Source organism: Electrophorus electricus, chromosome 10, assembly GCF_041902795.1.
Source record: "Electrophorus electricus isolate QZ-2024a chromosome 10, ASM4190279v1, whole genome shotgun sequence".
NCBI lineage: Eukaryota > Metazoa > Chordata > Actinopteri > Gymnotiformes > Gymnotidae > Electrophorus > Electrophorus electricus.
In genome coordinates, this window is record NC_137506.1 from 23,864,648 (window position 1) to 23,879,476 (window position 14,829).

Genomic DNA, 14,829 nt, shown 5'->3' on the forward strand with positions numbered 1-14,829 from the left:
AGGTTGTTTTCTTTAAACATTGTGTTTCGCGTCTTAATTTTTTACATTAAGACTTTTATGAGTTGAACAGACATGTTCCTTGCCATTCTAATGATCTGTTTTATTCTAGCATGCAAAATTCTGGCACTCTTATCTGGGTCATTGTGTTAACATTCATCTCGACCCACCCATTCAACCTGCTTATTAAGTTCCTCCCTTCAGATCCATCTCTATGGTCTAGTTCATACTTTCCTGCTGCTGAAGCAGTTGGGACATGTTCTTCATTTGCAAAGTTATCAGTAGTGGATGCTGCAGGAGTGCAATGTAAAGACTAGAGATTTTGTTTCCCTTTAATGTTTACCTGCATGCGCTCAGTCAGAGGATCTCTCTCCAGTTACTGGGATGTCTGCGTCGATCACATAATCACCAGGCATATGATTCAGATGTGTTATACTGGCAGAATGAAAATGTGTGTTTCTATGGACATAATCTATTTTGGTACATTTGATGTGCTTGTTGCTGTCCAGTTCGATTCATTTGACCACTTAGACCTTAAAACAGGTGTGCTGTCAGACACACACTCCATGTCTGTCACTATGGCAGAACTTTACAGCAGAACAGTAATTATCACAACTCTCAGCAGCTATGACCCATGGAAAACATGGCCCCTTTACCACAGGAATGATAACCAGTGAAGTGCTTACCAGAAGCACTGCTCTCAAATTATTATTTTTTATTATTATGTTCCAAATAACACGTCAAACTTCTCAAATAGGAACGCTTGGCCACCTTGTGTAACCTGGCCAATGATCTCTGATGAACATCAACAGCCATGTAAATTCATGGGAGTATTTGTGGCTGTAGGTGTAGCAAGGTGTATGTGAAGTAGGACAGGCAAGTGCAGTGGGAAAGCATCACTGAGGAAAAGAAGCTGGGGGCACTGGGAAATGCATGCCAGTGGCATTAGCCTCCATAAACACAGTATTTGTCCAGGAGACACACAGTGGTTTTCCCACCTGTGGAGGTGTATCATCTGTTCCAGTACTGCACATAAAGCAGTAAACATCTCCAGACAGTTTTACTGAAAGTCTCAAGGACTGGTGCCATCTCCATGATGAAATTTGTACTGAAAATGTGCAATGCAGTCCCATAGAGGAAGGTAAGGGTTTAACACAACCTTTACTGCAAAACCAACAGTATTAGTTATGCTATTAATTTGGTAAGTTAATAACTATGGAATGGGAAAGTTTAGTTAAGAGAGAATACAGGAAAAAAATGTGCAAAATAAATGTAAATAATGCAAATACTGAGATAAACCTGAAACTAATTAAACCTCTTGTATATCTTTCTATTGGACTATTGCACAATGGCACAATATAAATGGATTATACAGAACAGCATTAACATGCTTTAGATGAGACTGGTTGATTCTGCTGGTGTATTGTGGCAATGTTACATCAGCCATATTTAGAGTTAAATGTCTAAATATGCAGTTGCTATTGCTTGGCTGAGTGAAGTATAAACTGGAAATATTAGCGTAAGTATATATTGTCACAGTATGTCAGTCCATCTCCAGATTTATAACAGCAATCGCTCAAGTTAGCTGATAAATTATGGCCAGTCTGAACTAAATACATTTGTTCCTGACCTGTAATCAATTACAGATAAGAGTTGTGAAAAAATGCCATTGGATGAATGGTCTCCCAGGAAATTACAATAAGAAGGTTGCTAGTGAATGTGCTGCATGAGATATCATGGTGGCATCTGCTTTCCTTCTTACCAACATTTGCACTTGAAGAATTTCACACAAACAACTCCAAGAGCTACCAGAAACAATTTAACAGATTAGCTGCTGTTAATGTGTCAGTGTCATATAGTGTCAGAAAAATCACATAAGCAAGTCTGTTTGAGATTTCTTAAACCTTTGTGCAGTTTAAGGAGAGTAGGTGATGATTGCAGCATGCAGTTTGCATGGTAGTGGATATTTGCTTCCTTTTCTACTTGTTATTAGGTTCATAACAAGAAGGGCTCAGATTGAGAACTTGTGACTGGACTACTCCAAAATAACACAGGCAGAGGGATGCAGTCATGTGGAAGACAATATCCATGAATGAAATATATGACCTCTGGATTAGAAGCATGAAAAAGGTGAAGCTATCAGAAGCGTGAAATCCTCCCACAGGTCTGTGAATATTTGCGAGGGAATGGTGAGCATTGGGAATGGCCCATTATAAAGTGCCTGCACCCACGGAATAATCAGACAATGGCCAAATTACCCTCAGCTGGAGGCCAAAACTACATTTCCAAAGAGAAAAAAAATGGAATGGAAGGATTGTGTATGTGCGGGGTGATGGTGAGGGGGGATGCCTTGCAATTATGATTCCTTGTGGAGCAGTGTTCAGGACTTTGACCCTGACCCAGTCAGCAGGTTTGATAGTTTATGGACCATTGGACTACATTTAATTTCACACACAACAGCGGACCATTAAGGGAGAGATTGGTGGGACATTTAATTCTATAACCCTGTGACTTGATTCTCTTAGGATGCACATTTCTGGAGGTCTGCTAGTAGTAAGAGTATATAAGTGGAAGAATTAGACAGTATTTTGGCTTCCAGGTTTCATGTATACCAGTTGTGTCTGATTATTTTATTTTTGGATATAGTAGAGACTTTTCTTAAAATGTGGCAATTTTGTACCTTTGCTCAAACAAAACTCAGCCTAAACACAACACTCAAGTCAAACACAACACTCATCTTATGACTTTGTTCTTTTTGGCCTCTGGGGCCTTAGAGCAGTATAGGCTACATTTGCCATTTTGTTCATTAGCTTTGGACAAAACGCCCAATGATTGTTGCTTATAGTGCAACAAACTTTTCTCATGTCATTAACAGTAAGTGCTGCTCTTATCCCCTTGATAGCCAGAAGGGGAAGAAAATCTGTCCCCTCTCTCCTATAAGACTGTATATGCCCCTACTTTATTGCAGCAAGGTGTGGCGGACACGGGCTTTTATTTGGAAGGATTAATAGAGTGAGACAGAAGCAGCGAGACAGCGAGAAAGCCGAACTGGAGAGGCTTTCCGTGGACATGCATGGACAGAGGCACATTAGTGAGACAGTAGCGGGAGATGAGGGAGGAGGAGCGGTGCGCTGCATACTTCCACCTCTGGTAACTGGTGCTTATATGGAGCTGAGAGATTCACTGACATGTTTACAAGAAAGCAGCTTTGTAATTATGACCATCAATTATTATTCATACCATCAGCTGACTCCTTTTTTATCCAGGACACAATTTGACAGGAATTTATAAGGGGTGTGTGTGTGTGTGTGTGTGTGTGTGTGTGTGTGTGTGTGTGTGTGTGCAGTCCTGTAAAGGCAGAGTTTGGCCCACCTGAAACTGAACTCATTGACACCAGAGTTTGAACTGTGCTGTGCAGCAGGAACACTCACACAACGCTCAGTCTCCACCTCACCACTCCTTATGTGTATAGTAACGTTTGAAAGCCTTCAGCAGAATGATGTGCTGCTCAGTGGTGGGTCACTGCTGCTCTGAGGCTGGAAGGCCTTCGCTGCTCTTGCACATTTGGAAATATGAGCAGACTGAGCAGAAATGATAGTTGGCAGCCACATCATATATCACAAACTGACCATGGAGTAAGCTTCAAATTGAAAATCGATGTAGGACTTTACAGCATTTAGGCAAGAAATATAATGTCCCAGGGGGCAGTACTGCACAGCATGGTGTTCTCAGATAGAAAATACACATTCAACATATGCTCATGTTTAGCATGAAATGAAATTCAGCAAAGAAAAAATGTGAATATGCAGATGGATTTTTTCAAAGAAACAGGCAACATTTTGCAACGTGAGCAGGTTGGTCAATTCTGAACCGTTCAAGGATTCTGAACCGTTCAAGGATTGTATTACACTGGAGCCAAGTGGAGGAGGAGATGAAAATGTAATTTGTATGAACCCCCCTAAAACACCCCTCCCCCCCACACACACCCACATTCAGAGACGCACATGCACACAGTCAAACATATCTCATGTAAATACATGTTATCATTGATTTCTGGAAGCAACTGTAATAACACACTCCTCAGTCTAATTTCAAGGTTTGCTTCCCCATTTCTCGGATTCGCATCATGCCCCCTCAACCGCCCCCATCCCCCCCCCCCCTCCGTAGACACACAAACACACACACACACACACACACACACACACAAATTCTTTTAAAAGACTATTGGTCTAAAGACTAATGATCATTTTTTAATGTTAGATTAATATTTAATGTGTGTGTTAGGTTAGTGAGTTAGATATGTTAAATTAGTGAGATATGTGTGTCATGCGTGAATTATGTGTGTTAGATTACTGTCTTATGTGTTTTATATTAGCGATATGAGTTATATTTGTGTTAGATTAGCAAGATATATTCAGTCTTAATTTACATTGGGGACCACTTTCTGAACTTTTCCACTTTCTGATTGATTTTGTCCCCACCACTTTTTGAAAGTGTACCCTGGAAATATATATATTTTTTATTGTTTTCTCTGCAAGCTGTCTTTGGTTAATTTTAATAATAATTCAAATAAGAGCATACTTGTTTTAGTCAATAAAATGAAACATATTACATTCCTAGTGACAGAATCAGAAAACATTAAGTCATGTCACACGATGCTGAGATATTAATAAATATGACATTTTGTGAAACAAAACAAATTCTTTTTAATCAAAGTAAAAAAAAACAAAAAACAATTGTACTACTAATGTACTACATATTTTAAACCATAGTGCTGATACTTCTTGTATTTTCCAGTGCCAATAGGTTTGATAAATGCGACCATAAAACCTTCTTTCCCCCACTGTAAGGGCTGCTGAGGTTGAGACAATCCAGCTGAACATCATCTCCTAAAAGCCTTATACTCCTGCAGCTGAGTCCATTACTGCTGCTCAGCCAGTGTGGCCCTGATGCCATCACTCTCAGGACCAACTTTAATGTTTTCAGTCATATTGCGACCGGCCTGAGTTTAGCTAATATCGGTTTTTTACAGCACTACTGCTGAAGCAGAGCCAGCCGGGAAATGAGTGCTTTATCTTCTTTATACACTCATTTATCTTTTAAACGTTCAGTTATTGGTACCCGCACCTAGTAAATGTTGTGATGGACTCCCCACAGTTATAAGTAATCCTGGTCATATGAATGCTGTTTGCTGGTGCCTGTACAGGTATGCCAGGGACAGGTGTGCTGTCGTTGTCATGGAGAGCAGAGTAAACATGCACACACCCCAAAAGAGCATGCACAGTCCAATTCCTCACGTTATATGTTCACACACATGCATGTATGCATGCACACACACACACACACACACACACACACACACACACACACACACACACACACACACACACACACACACAAATACATATCTCATTGGTGTGGTGTTCTTAACCCATTTCCTGCTGTACAGCACTTGACCACAACATCATTACTGGCAGGGAGGATAACATAGCACATTTACATGTGTGTGTGTGTGTGTGTGTGTGTGTGTGGCTATATTTGTGTGTGAGAAAGAAAGAGGGGGCAAGGCCAACACATAGCACACGCCAAACATAAACATGCCTGCCACTCAGAATGAGTGATTACCTCTCCTCACAAGTGAGGAAAAGTCAATTTCACACTTTTGCCCCTCCCTCAGTGCACAGACATGTACACACACACACACACACACACACACACACACACATAGACAGAGAGAGAGAGAGAGAGAGAGAGCTGTTGAACTCCCTTGATTCTATATGGTTACTTCAAATCTGTAATCATTAGAATAACACCAGCAGGTCAATTCTGTAAATTTCTTTCCTGGCATATTTGTTGAAAGTGATTACAGAGAGGCAGAGGGGACACAGTTCCTTCCTGGTTGACAGAGGCTGTGGAAAAGAATGATGAACATGAATGATGAATAGTGTAAAACACTATTCTGGGATGCCTTTGTACTTTGGTGCACTGTTTGAGTAGTAATTCAACAAATTACTCTGTCTCTGTGTTGGACTGTTTTGTGCATGTTTGGTTGTGGTCTCTGTATTGGGCCATTTTGTGCATGTTCAGATGTAGCCTCTGTGTAGGACTGCTCTGTGTGTGTAGGGCTATTGTTTCTGTGTTGGGATGTTCTGTGTGTGTTAGGCTGTGATCTTTGTGCGGTTGTGGTCTCTGGGTTGAGCTATTCTGTATGCGTTAGACTGTGGTATCTGTGTTGTGCTGTGGTCTCTGTGTTGGGCCGTTTTATGTGTGTGGGGCTGTTCTGTATGGGTCCATGGTGCTGGGACAGTGCTGCCACTGGCTAAGCACTGTTTTAGGCATACTGAAGAATGACAAGCCATTTAACTTCATGAAATTTTAAACCTGTTTGAGATCATTGCTTGGACCCATGGCTAACCCTGCTCTCTCCAGGGGCCAAAGTGCCATTATTAGCTTTTCTCACCATGTGCTTTTCTCAGGTCTGAAGCCACAGTAGGGGCCCATGTATCTAATCAGAGCTCAGTGGCTCAAATAGAGGCTGTAATACTGAGAGAATTGATCCAACCAGGTGCTCCCTCTCTCCTCACCTCACAGACATCCTTCCCTTTCCCAGGATGTCTAATCCAGCCCCGGGCAGGTTACTAAGGAACTTTCCATAATGGTCAATAAGGTCCCTCCATGATTTATGCAGTTTTCCACAAAAAGGGAGCACCAAGGACACACACACATGCACGCACGCACACACACACACACACACACACACACACACACACACACACACACACACACACACACACGCACACACACACACACACAGATTTCCATCCACTTCATTCCTGCAGCCTCCACAGTCCATGAATGTCCCCAAGGCCCAGTGAGATGCCTGCCTGTGCTCAGTACTACACCCCCTCTCCACCCATCCCACCAAATGTCCTTTGGGGTCAGAGGCCATGATGCGGCCGTGGGTGGAGCATGTGTGTCGGGAGTAACAGGACTCTCCTGGGAATGCTGCTTACTCCTCTTAAACTGGGTATGTCAGTGAGAAATACGGATGCTAATCATAACCAACCACCCTGCATACAATGAAAGTGTGTGTGTGGTGTGTAGTGTGCGGTGTGTAGTGTGCGGTGTGTGCGTGTGTGTGTGTGTGTGTGTGTGTTTGTATGGATACAGTGTTAGACGTTGTTCATATATGCCGCATTATGTGTGCATTATGTGGCTTTACACTTCCATGTGGTGTTTGTATGGATACAGCAGTCATCCTTATGAACAACCAGGTGTTTATGAGGTTGTGAATTGGGCTGCTTTTAATTGGCCCGGTGTGCAGACAGAGAAGCCTGTGGGAGCTTATAGGCTTCTTGCCTCCATCAATAATGTATGTCCAGTGTATTAATGTGCCCTGTTCTGCCTGTTAGCAGAAAGAGCAGAGGCGGATGGCTGGCTCACTTTGGACACAGGCCACAGGAAGGAGGATCAGCTCTGCTACAGCTGCAGCTATTGAACACATTACCCAGGAAACAGAGCCACTGGCTTTCCTGTATCTTAACAAGCCTGTAACCACCACATACGGGCCCAGCAAAAGGAGCTTTACTGCGGGGTTTTACTGAAGGACTATTGAAGGACATGGAGATATTGTCTTAACTTGACGTGATACAAAAAGAAGTTCTAGGCCAATAAATTTAGCACTTAATCTAATACTATTTTTTTTTTCTGACACGTGACACTAAAGAAAACATTAGATTAAAAACAAGCAATCATTTAGAACCACTCAGTAAATAAAACCAACAACAAACCTTATCTTTGTGTGGAAGTGCATATCAGTTGGAGTGCTGTGTGTGTGAAATGCAGCACAAATGTGTACTTCAAAGCCACGGCAGAAACCTGGGGAGCAGAGAGAGGAGAGCCTGCTTTGGAAAGGAGGCAGATCAATTATGGTGATGCCATGTGCAGCCTGCAGCCTGTGGTGAGAGCAGGATCAAAGAAAGGGTTCCCTCTCCGGACCTAGCGTGACCCGCTTGTCTGATCTCTCTACAGGAAAACCCTCGGGCAGCAGAGCATGCACTGCTGAAGGCGGCTCTCAGTAACCTGCTGCGCAACATGGCAACAGTTGTTGCTGAAAATGATTAAGTGAGAGATTTTAATTAATTAGCGATAGTGTGTATTCAGTTCTAAGTCACAAAGCATATTTCAGGTGATTTCTTCTGATACTTGTTAAATCTTAGTCGCATCTGTTGGGAAGCCTCAGTTAAATGGGTGGAAGCTAGCCTGTGAGGTAGCCTGTGAGGTAACCTGTGAGGTAGCCTGTGTGGTATCCTGTGAGGTATCCTGTGTGGTATCCTGTGAGGTAGACTGTGAGGTAACCTGTGAGGTAGACTGTGAGGTAGACTGTGAGGTAGACTGTGAGGTAAACTGTGAGGTAGCCTGTGAGGTAGCCTGTGAGGTATCCTGTGTGGTATCCTGTGAGGTATCCTGTGTGGTATCCTGTGAGGTAGACTGTGAGGTAGACTGTGAGGTAACCTGTGAGGTAGCCTGTGTGGTATCCTGTGAGGTAGACTGTGAGGTAGACTGTGAGGTAACCTGGGAGGTATCCAGGCTTTGTCCTCTCCCCTTGACCAGAGCCAAAATGTTGAAATTGCTTAATGCAGTTTGGTCATACTGCATTTATAAAGGCACAAGAGAGAAGAAAATGTCTCATTTCTGTACAGAGCAGAGGATGAGTGAGTTTCACTCTGTTTATCTGTGACATGAATAAGCCTTTCTGAGGAGTCATGACATGCGAGATCAGAGTTGGCCAATGGTCTGCCAACTAACCATTAGCCAACTAATCACTGACCTGCCTACTATTCACTGTAGCCATTCACACCACCACAGGCCTCTCTATGTGAAGACAAATCACACAATACACATACACTGTGGGCCCGAGAACCAACAATGGACCAACAATGGCTCCCTGGAGTATTAGCTGTTTATCTGTTGCGTGTGTGCCTGTGTGTGTATATGTGTGAGTTTGCGTGTGGATGATAGAGAGAGAGAGAGATAAATGAGGATGCTTTTACGTCATGGACCGCTCTGACAGGTCGTCCATCCTGTGGTGAGCTGGTAATGCACACTCAGCATCAGTGTGATACTATACTCTGTGTGATGTGTCTGCTTGCCCCATAAGTGAGAAAATCACCCTATCATCCCACCTACCCAGAGCCCTTCAGTGACAGCATATGGAACCACGGAGAACAAACTTATCTCAGCACTGTGGTATCTTGCGTTAAACCTGGATAGGTCTTGGAGATTTATTAAACCTGTAACATGTTTAGTTTGTCCTACACATTTCACTGCATAAGCACAGAAGAATAAATGCAACCAACTCTGGCATAAGAGACCCCTATCTAGAGAACAAGGAATGAGATAGAAAGAGAAGCATAGAGAAAGAGAAAATATACTTCTTTATATTTCTGTATGACTTGTCTGTTTTCTGTGTGTGAAAGCGAGAGGCTGATAATCCATCAGTCTTGCTGACTGAAAGGATTTACTTCCAGCAAGATCTGGTGCTTTAGAATAGATTGTCTGTTCCTCAAGAAGTAAAAGCTATGAGGAATTTTTCTATCAGGGAATCCACCGCTGAAGAACCCATGATTCTCCATGATTCTGAATGCTGCACACCTTTTATTGAGCTCTAATCCACCCTAGTTCTTTTCAACTATACTGTAATTTATGTTGTGTCACACAGGAGGTTTGACAGATATACAGATATATGTACAGATTTTATTACTTTATCAAGTTAACACATTACACGCCATAACACAATTCAAACCACCTCCCCAGAGTAACTGTCAGTATATGCTTCTCTGTTACAATGCCAAGCAATGAAGGCAGCATTAGCAGGCTAATTAGTCGGCCTCCTGGTGTGGGCAGGCCACGTCCATGTCATCCTGTTGTAGGCAGTGGGCAGGCTGCACAATGGCGAGGGTGCTCTGTTAGTAGCGTAATCATCTCATTCTGCAGCCATGACCAGTAAATCTCCCTTCATAACCATAGACAGTGAAACTGAGAGGAGGTTTGGGGCAGGGGTGGCTGTACCGAAGCTCATGCTTTTGCTGTGCTTTAGAGCTCCTCAGAGGAGTATCACAAATTGACGATACCCTCCTGGTAAAGTATGAATCCGAAATGCGCTGTTGTAAATTCTGCTATGCTGTTAACAAGGTCCTTCTGCTACAGTTGCAAATGGGCTTTGTTTGAGTGTGAACCACAGATTCCTCTGAAACACAGTGCTTGAGGTGCATCCGCGACTATGATGAATATATGTGTGTCATGCTATTTCCATTATTGATTGGATCTATGGAGTCCTTGACCAGTGGAGCAGATGGTGCTAACCTTGTCATGGCCTTCCTGTCAGCTCCAGATAGCAAGAGATGTGACATCAGAAGTAAATAAGCCATTCATACGCCCTCCATCATTTAGGGTGTAGCTTATGTGCTTCCTGTTGTGTGGAATGAGCCGAGCTCTAAGCGGAAATACATAAGGCCAAATTCATAAACCACATTGACAGATTTAATGTACCCATTTAGCTAACTGACATGCATTTAAAAGGCACATTTTGGCGTGAGCTTGTTGGCAAATGTTTCAGCTGCAATAGTAGGAGAACACAAATATGAAGGTGGCTGGCTTGAGTGGAATCACAGAATGCAACAAACATTTTTCATAAGAAATGCAAATTTAGGTGTTATGGTTAGGCTTAGTGAGGAACTATAAACAGATACAGACCGAGGAGAGAAACAACTTTGCTGTTCTGCCATGATTTAGAAGAAGAACTAAAGTCACCAACTCTGCGCACCCATGCAGCATGCTCAAGCCTTCGAGAGTATGATTACACCAAAGCCCCGAGAGCCCTCGTCTGTGTCTCTCTCCCTCCCTCACTGAAGACCACCCGAAACAGACAAGCAGCGTGGATTTCTGTTCCACACTTATCTGGGAGTTATTGAGGATATTTGCAGGTTGCATTGAATTCATTTGGAGGGGTTAGCTGTTGTAAGCATTCAGACAGCTCTGAAGCTAGGAAGCCCTCTTTTCTTCTGTGGCGCTGATGAGATCAGGGACAAGCACGAGCTAAGGTTATTTCAGTGTTCATGCTGTTTAAGTTTTGCTGCGGTTTTATTCTGTACTCCTTTGTTCCTTTTAGAAAAAAAAAGTAGCTTCAGTCTTAGAAAAGACAGAGTTGACATTTTCTGCTGCAACAACAACACAGCTATTTATTTTTTAAAGGCACACACAGCAAACAAGCAAGCAGAGCAGGACTGAACTATTACATGGATATGGAGGTGGGTTGGTGACACAAAAATGGTGACACAATCTCACACAATCTAATAAACTAAATGGTTGAGAGTAGACCACTCTCCTAATGTCATGCAGGCCCTTTGACTAACAGAACACCAAAAACCAGTGATGTCTTTTCTGAACATAGTAGGACTAGACCTATGTTTGAGGCATAGTGGAATTAGAGAGTATAGAGGAGCTTTTGCTGGAATCCCACACTCCCCTGCAGTTCCAGGGAATCTTTGGATCCCTTTGGGTTTCACAAACCTGTTGAAGCACTACTGATCTTGGCATTCCAGATATACAGCACAGAAGAACATAAATAAGAGCAGGTCTACCTCTCTTCCGCCTCTGTAAAGACTTTAAGGGTATAAAATTTTGAAAGGACATGAAGAAACTTTGAAGGAAGCACATTTACACAGATAAACCTCAAGAACAATTTAGTTTTGAATGTTTGGGTACTGAACCTCTCCCTGTTAAGGAGCTGTCATGTTGTGTGAAGATAAAATAATTGCCTGAGAGAGCGTAAAGAGAGAGTTTTGCCAGGAACACCTAACAACATGTTACAGAGAGCACAAAGTGAAGATGCTCTGATCACAGCCATGCTGTCACGATAATAGCAGTCATTTGTGTGACAGATAGGAAGCGTCTGTGTTGGGAAAACACCGTGGTTTCAGGGGAACTGTTTGACGTTCAGGGACTGTAATGTATGAGTTCCATTTCATTCTGGTAAATTTCAATCCGAAACAATTATTTGGATTGTAAACATATATGTGGGTTTAAATACATTTTATAAGTTCACTGGGCAAAGTTGTCATTTAAATATATAGTAATATATAGCACATGTACATTTTAGAAGCACCTATTCAATTTCTATTTGATGTGCCCTTTTGTCTGCATTTGGGTTATTCCTTTATATGCCCCTTCCAAGCCCATCCAAGGTAGTCTGGCTAGGAAATGATGCTGCAAATTGACTTTAGGATGGATCCGCTCTCATGGGGTCCAGTGTGTGTCCCATCCAATTTCAGTCTTGACCAGCCCTCAGACAGGTGTGCCAGACCCGCATGTCAATGAAGTTTAATCCCATTCACTCCCAACTCCAAATATGCCTGACTTTGCCATAATAGCTACAGCTAAGCACACAATGACCTGATATTGTGTTTTTTATAGAGGAACAGAAGATTCCATATTGCATCAGTGTGTCTTGGGCTTGAATTGTGGAGGTGATAAAATCAACGCATTATGAAGCTTATGTCTGGCACCAGCCGCGAATCTTGCTTCTATGCCCCCTGTTTCTGCTTTACGGTGCATTAGAGGTAAAATAGTGGTCCTCAGAAAGCCATTTGGCACCTAATTGAGCAATCCTATTACTTTCTACTCCCACCAGACAGAGACTTCAGAGGTGTGTGAGCCAGTTGGAGGAAGATGGAAAAGGGACTAGGATAATTCACATTGATTATATTTAGTATTCAGCCCAGTACTGCATAAGGCCGGACAATGTGAGCTTCAGTCCTGGTCTCGTGTTTACTGAACAGCCCTGTAGACTTTGTAGAATTGTTATTCCAGTCAGTTATTCCATGGATATATCCATTCAGAAAAAAGCTGCTTCTTCATAAACCTCTGATCACAGGGTGATGCAGATATCTCACCTACACAGCAAAGGGCCTGAAACTGGACTTTTGGTGATTAGTGATAAATAAGTTCATTGACTGCCAAGTCATGATCTTTTTATTTCAGGGCCAAATTACTCATCCATATCCTGAGCCCCATTTTGAAAAACATTGTGAGTACAATTGTGGGACATTTGTCTATCATTAAACAAGCCTTTTACAGTGCTCTAGAGGGAGCATATAAATGGGATGGTGCAAAGGGTTTAGCTAAGTCCATTCACCCCCCTGGTATGATGAGATATTAGCATGCACCATATTGGTGGGGGCACAGCAAACATCTGCTTCTTTTTCACAGACATTTCAGGTGGAGTGTGCAGAGAATTTCAATTTACTGTTTAGTGTGTGTGTGTGTGTGTGTGTGTGTGTGTGTGTGTGTGTGTGTGTGTGTATATACATATGATGGTTGTTCTTTGTGTAGTATTCACAGCAGAAGGACCATGAAGTTAAGGAATTGGAAAAATGTTGAATACATGAATTTCAGTCCAAAGGGTAAATTGATGAGCCAAGTGTTGAATTCTGAAAGATATATGACATTTGTTTGTTAATACAATGATTAGCTGGGTGTTTTAGTTTTTCATATATAATGCTTCATCGGGTGTAGTATTATTTTGCCCTGACTGTATATATGTCAGTTTATTATGTCTCAAAGTGGTTGGTAGTGGTTTAATTAGGTGAATTAGTGTTGGCTAAAGTGTAACTTCTAATTAATGTATGCATGAAATACTCTGGCAAAGCCATATGCTTTCAAAATTTTAATCCAATAAAATCCTATAAATTATATTACATTTAGGCCAAAGCTTTTTGCAGTCAGCACTGTGCTAAGAGCCTCTAGCTACACATCCCAGACTAAAGTGACTGTGACATTTCCAGGGTCCAGGGGACATCAAAGCCTGCGCCATAACCTCCAAAGGCAGACTGGATTGAAAATGGTTGAAATTAGCTAGAAAATGACAGTGAGGGACATCCATTAGTATGTTGGCTTCATTTAAAAATGTTGCCTTTTGGATTTTCATTGTGATAATGATAGGGTTTTGCACATTGGACATGTGAATTGTTAGTTGTTGGCTTATGCTAGAGTATTTTAATAACTGACAAACTTTGCTAAATGATATGCTGTCAATGTATTCAATAACATGTCACTTCATCACACTACTGATTAATCAATAAAAGCATAACACTAGGCTCTGCCCCACTGTTTAATTGACATGGCCAAGGAAATGTAAAATAAAGGCTGCCTACTGAGGCTGTCCAAAAAAGAGCAAGTATTTCTCCACACCACTGGGACACCATGATAGTTTTCACAAAGTGGAAAACCCAATTTCCTGTGCGCTCCATTGGCTCTCAGTGCACTCAGGGACCACATCACTCAAACCATTTGCTTGCTGCGAATAATTGTGCCAGGACAAGACACAATGTTTATTCATGCAGTCATGCGATTTTGGCCTTTCACCTGCTGGTATCTGTTGAATATGAAAATGTGTTCACTCTCTGAGCCTCCCTGCTGCTACCACCACACAGACAGACACACGTTTTAGAGATTAGCATCTTGTCTTGTGCTTTAGGTCTGCATCAGTGATTCTTTTTCAGGCCATTGTGATTTTCTGCAGGAATGACGATGGTATTTTGTGGAATTTCTCCATACCAGCACTGAGGAAGTAGAATGGCTGGGGCTAGTGAGAGAGAGAGAGAGAGAGCGAGAGAGAGAGAGAGAGAGAGAGAGAGAGCGAGAGCGAGAAAGGGAGAGGATGAATTATCTGTATATGACAAGCAAAAGGTAAGTGCTTAAAATCTTGGCTATAGATGCTGGGAAAGAGAAGTGGGGGAATTATGTACTGGCCCTCTTGTATTTTTTGTTGGC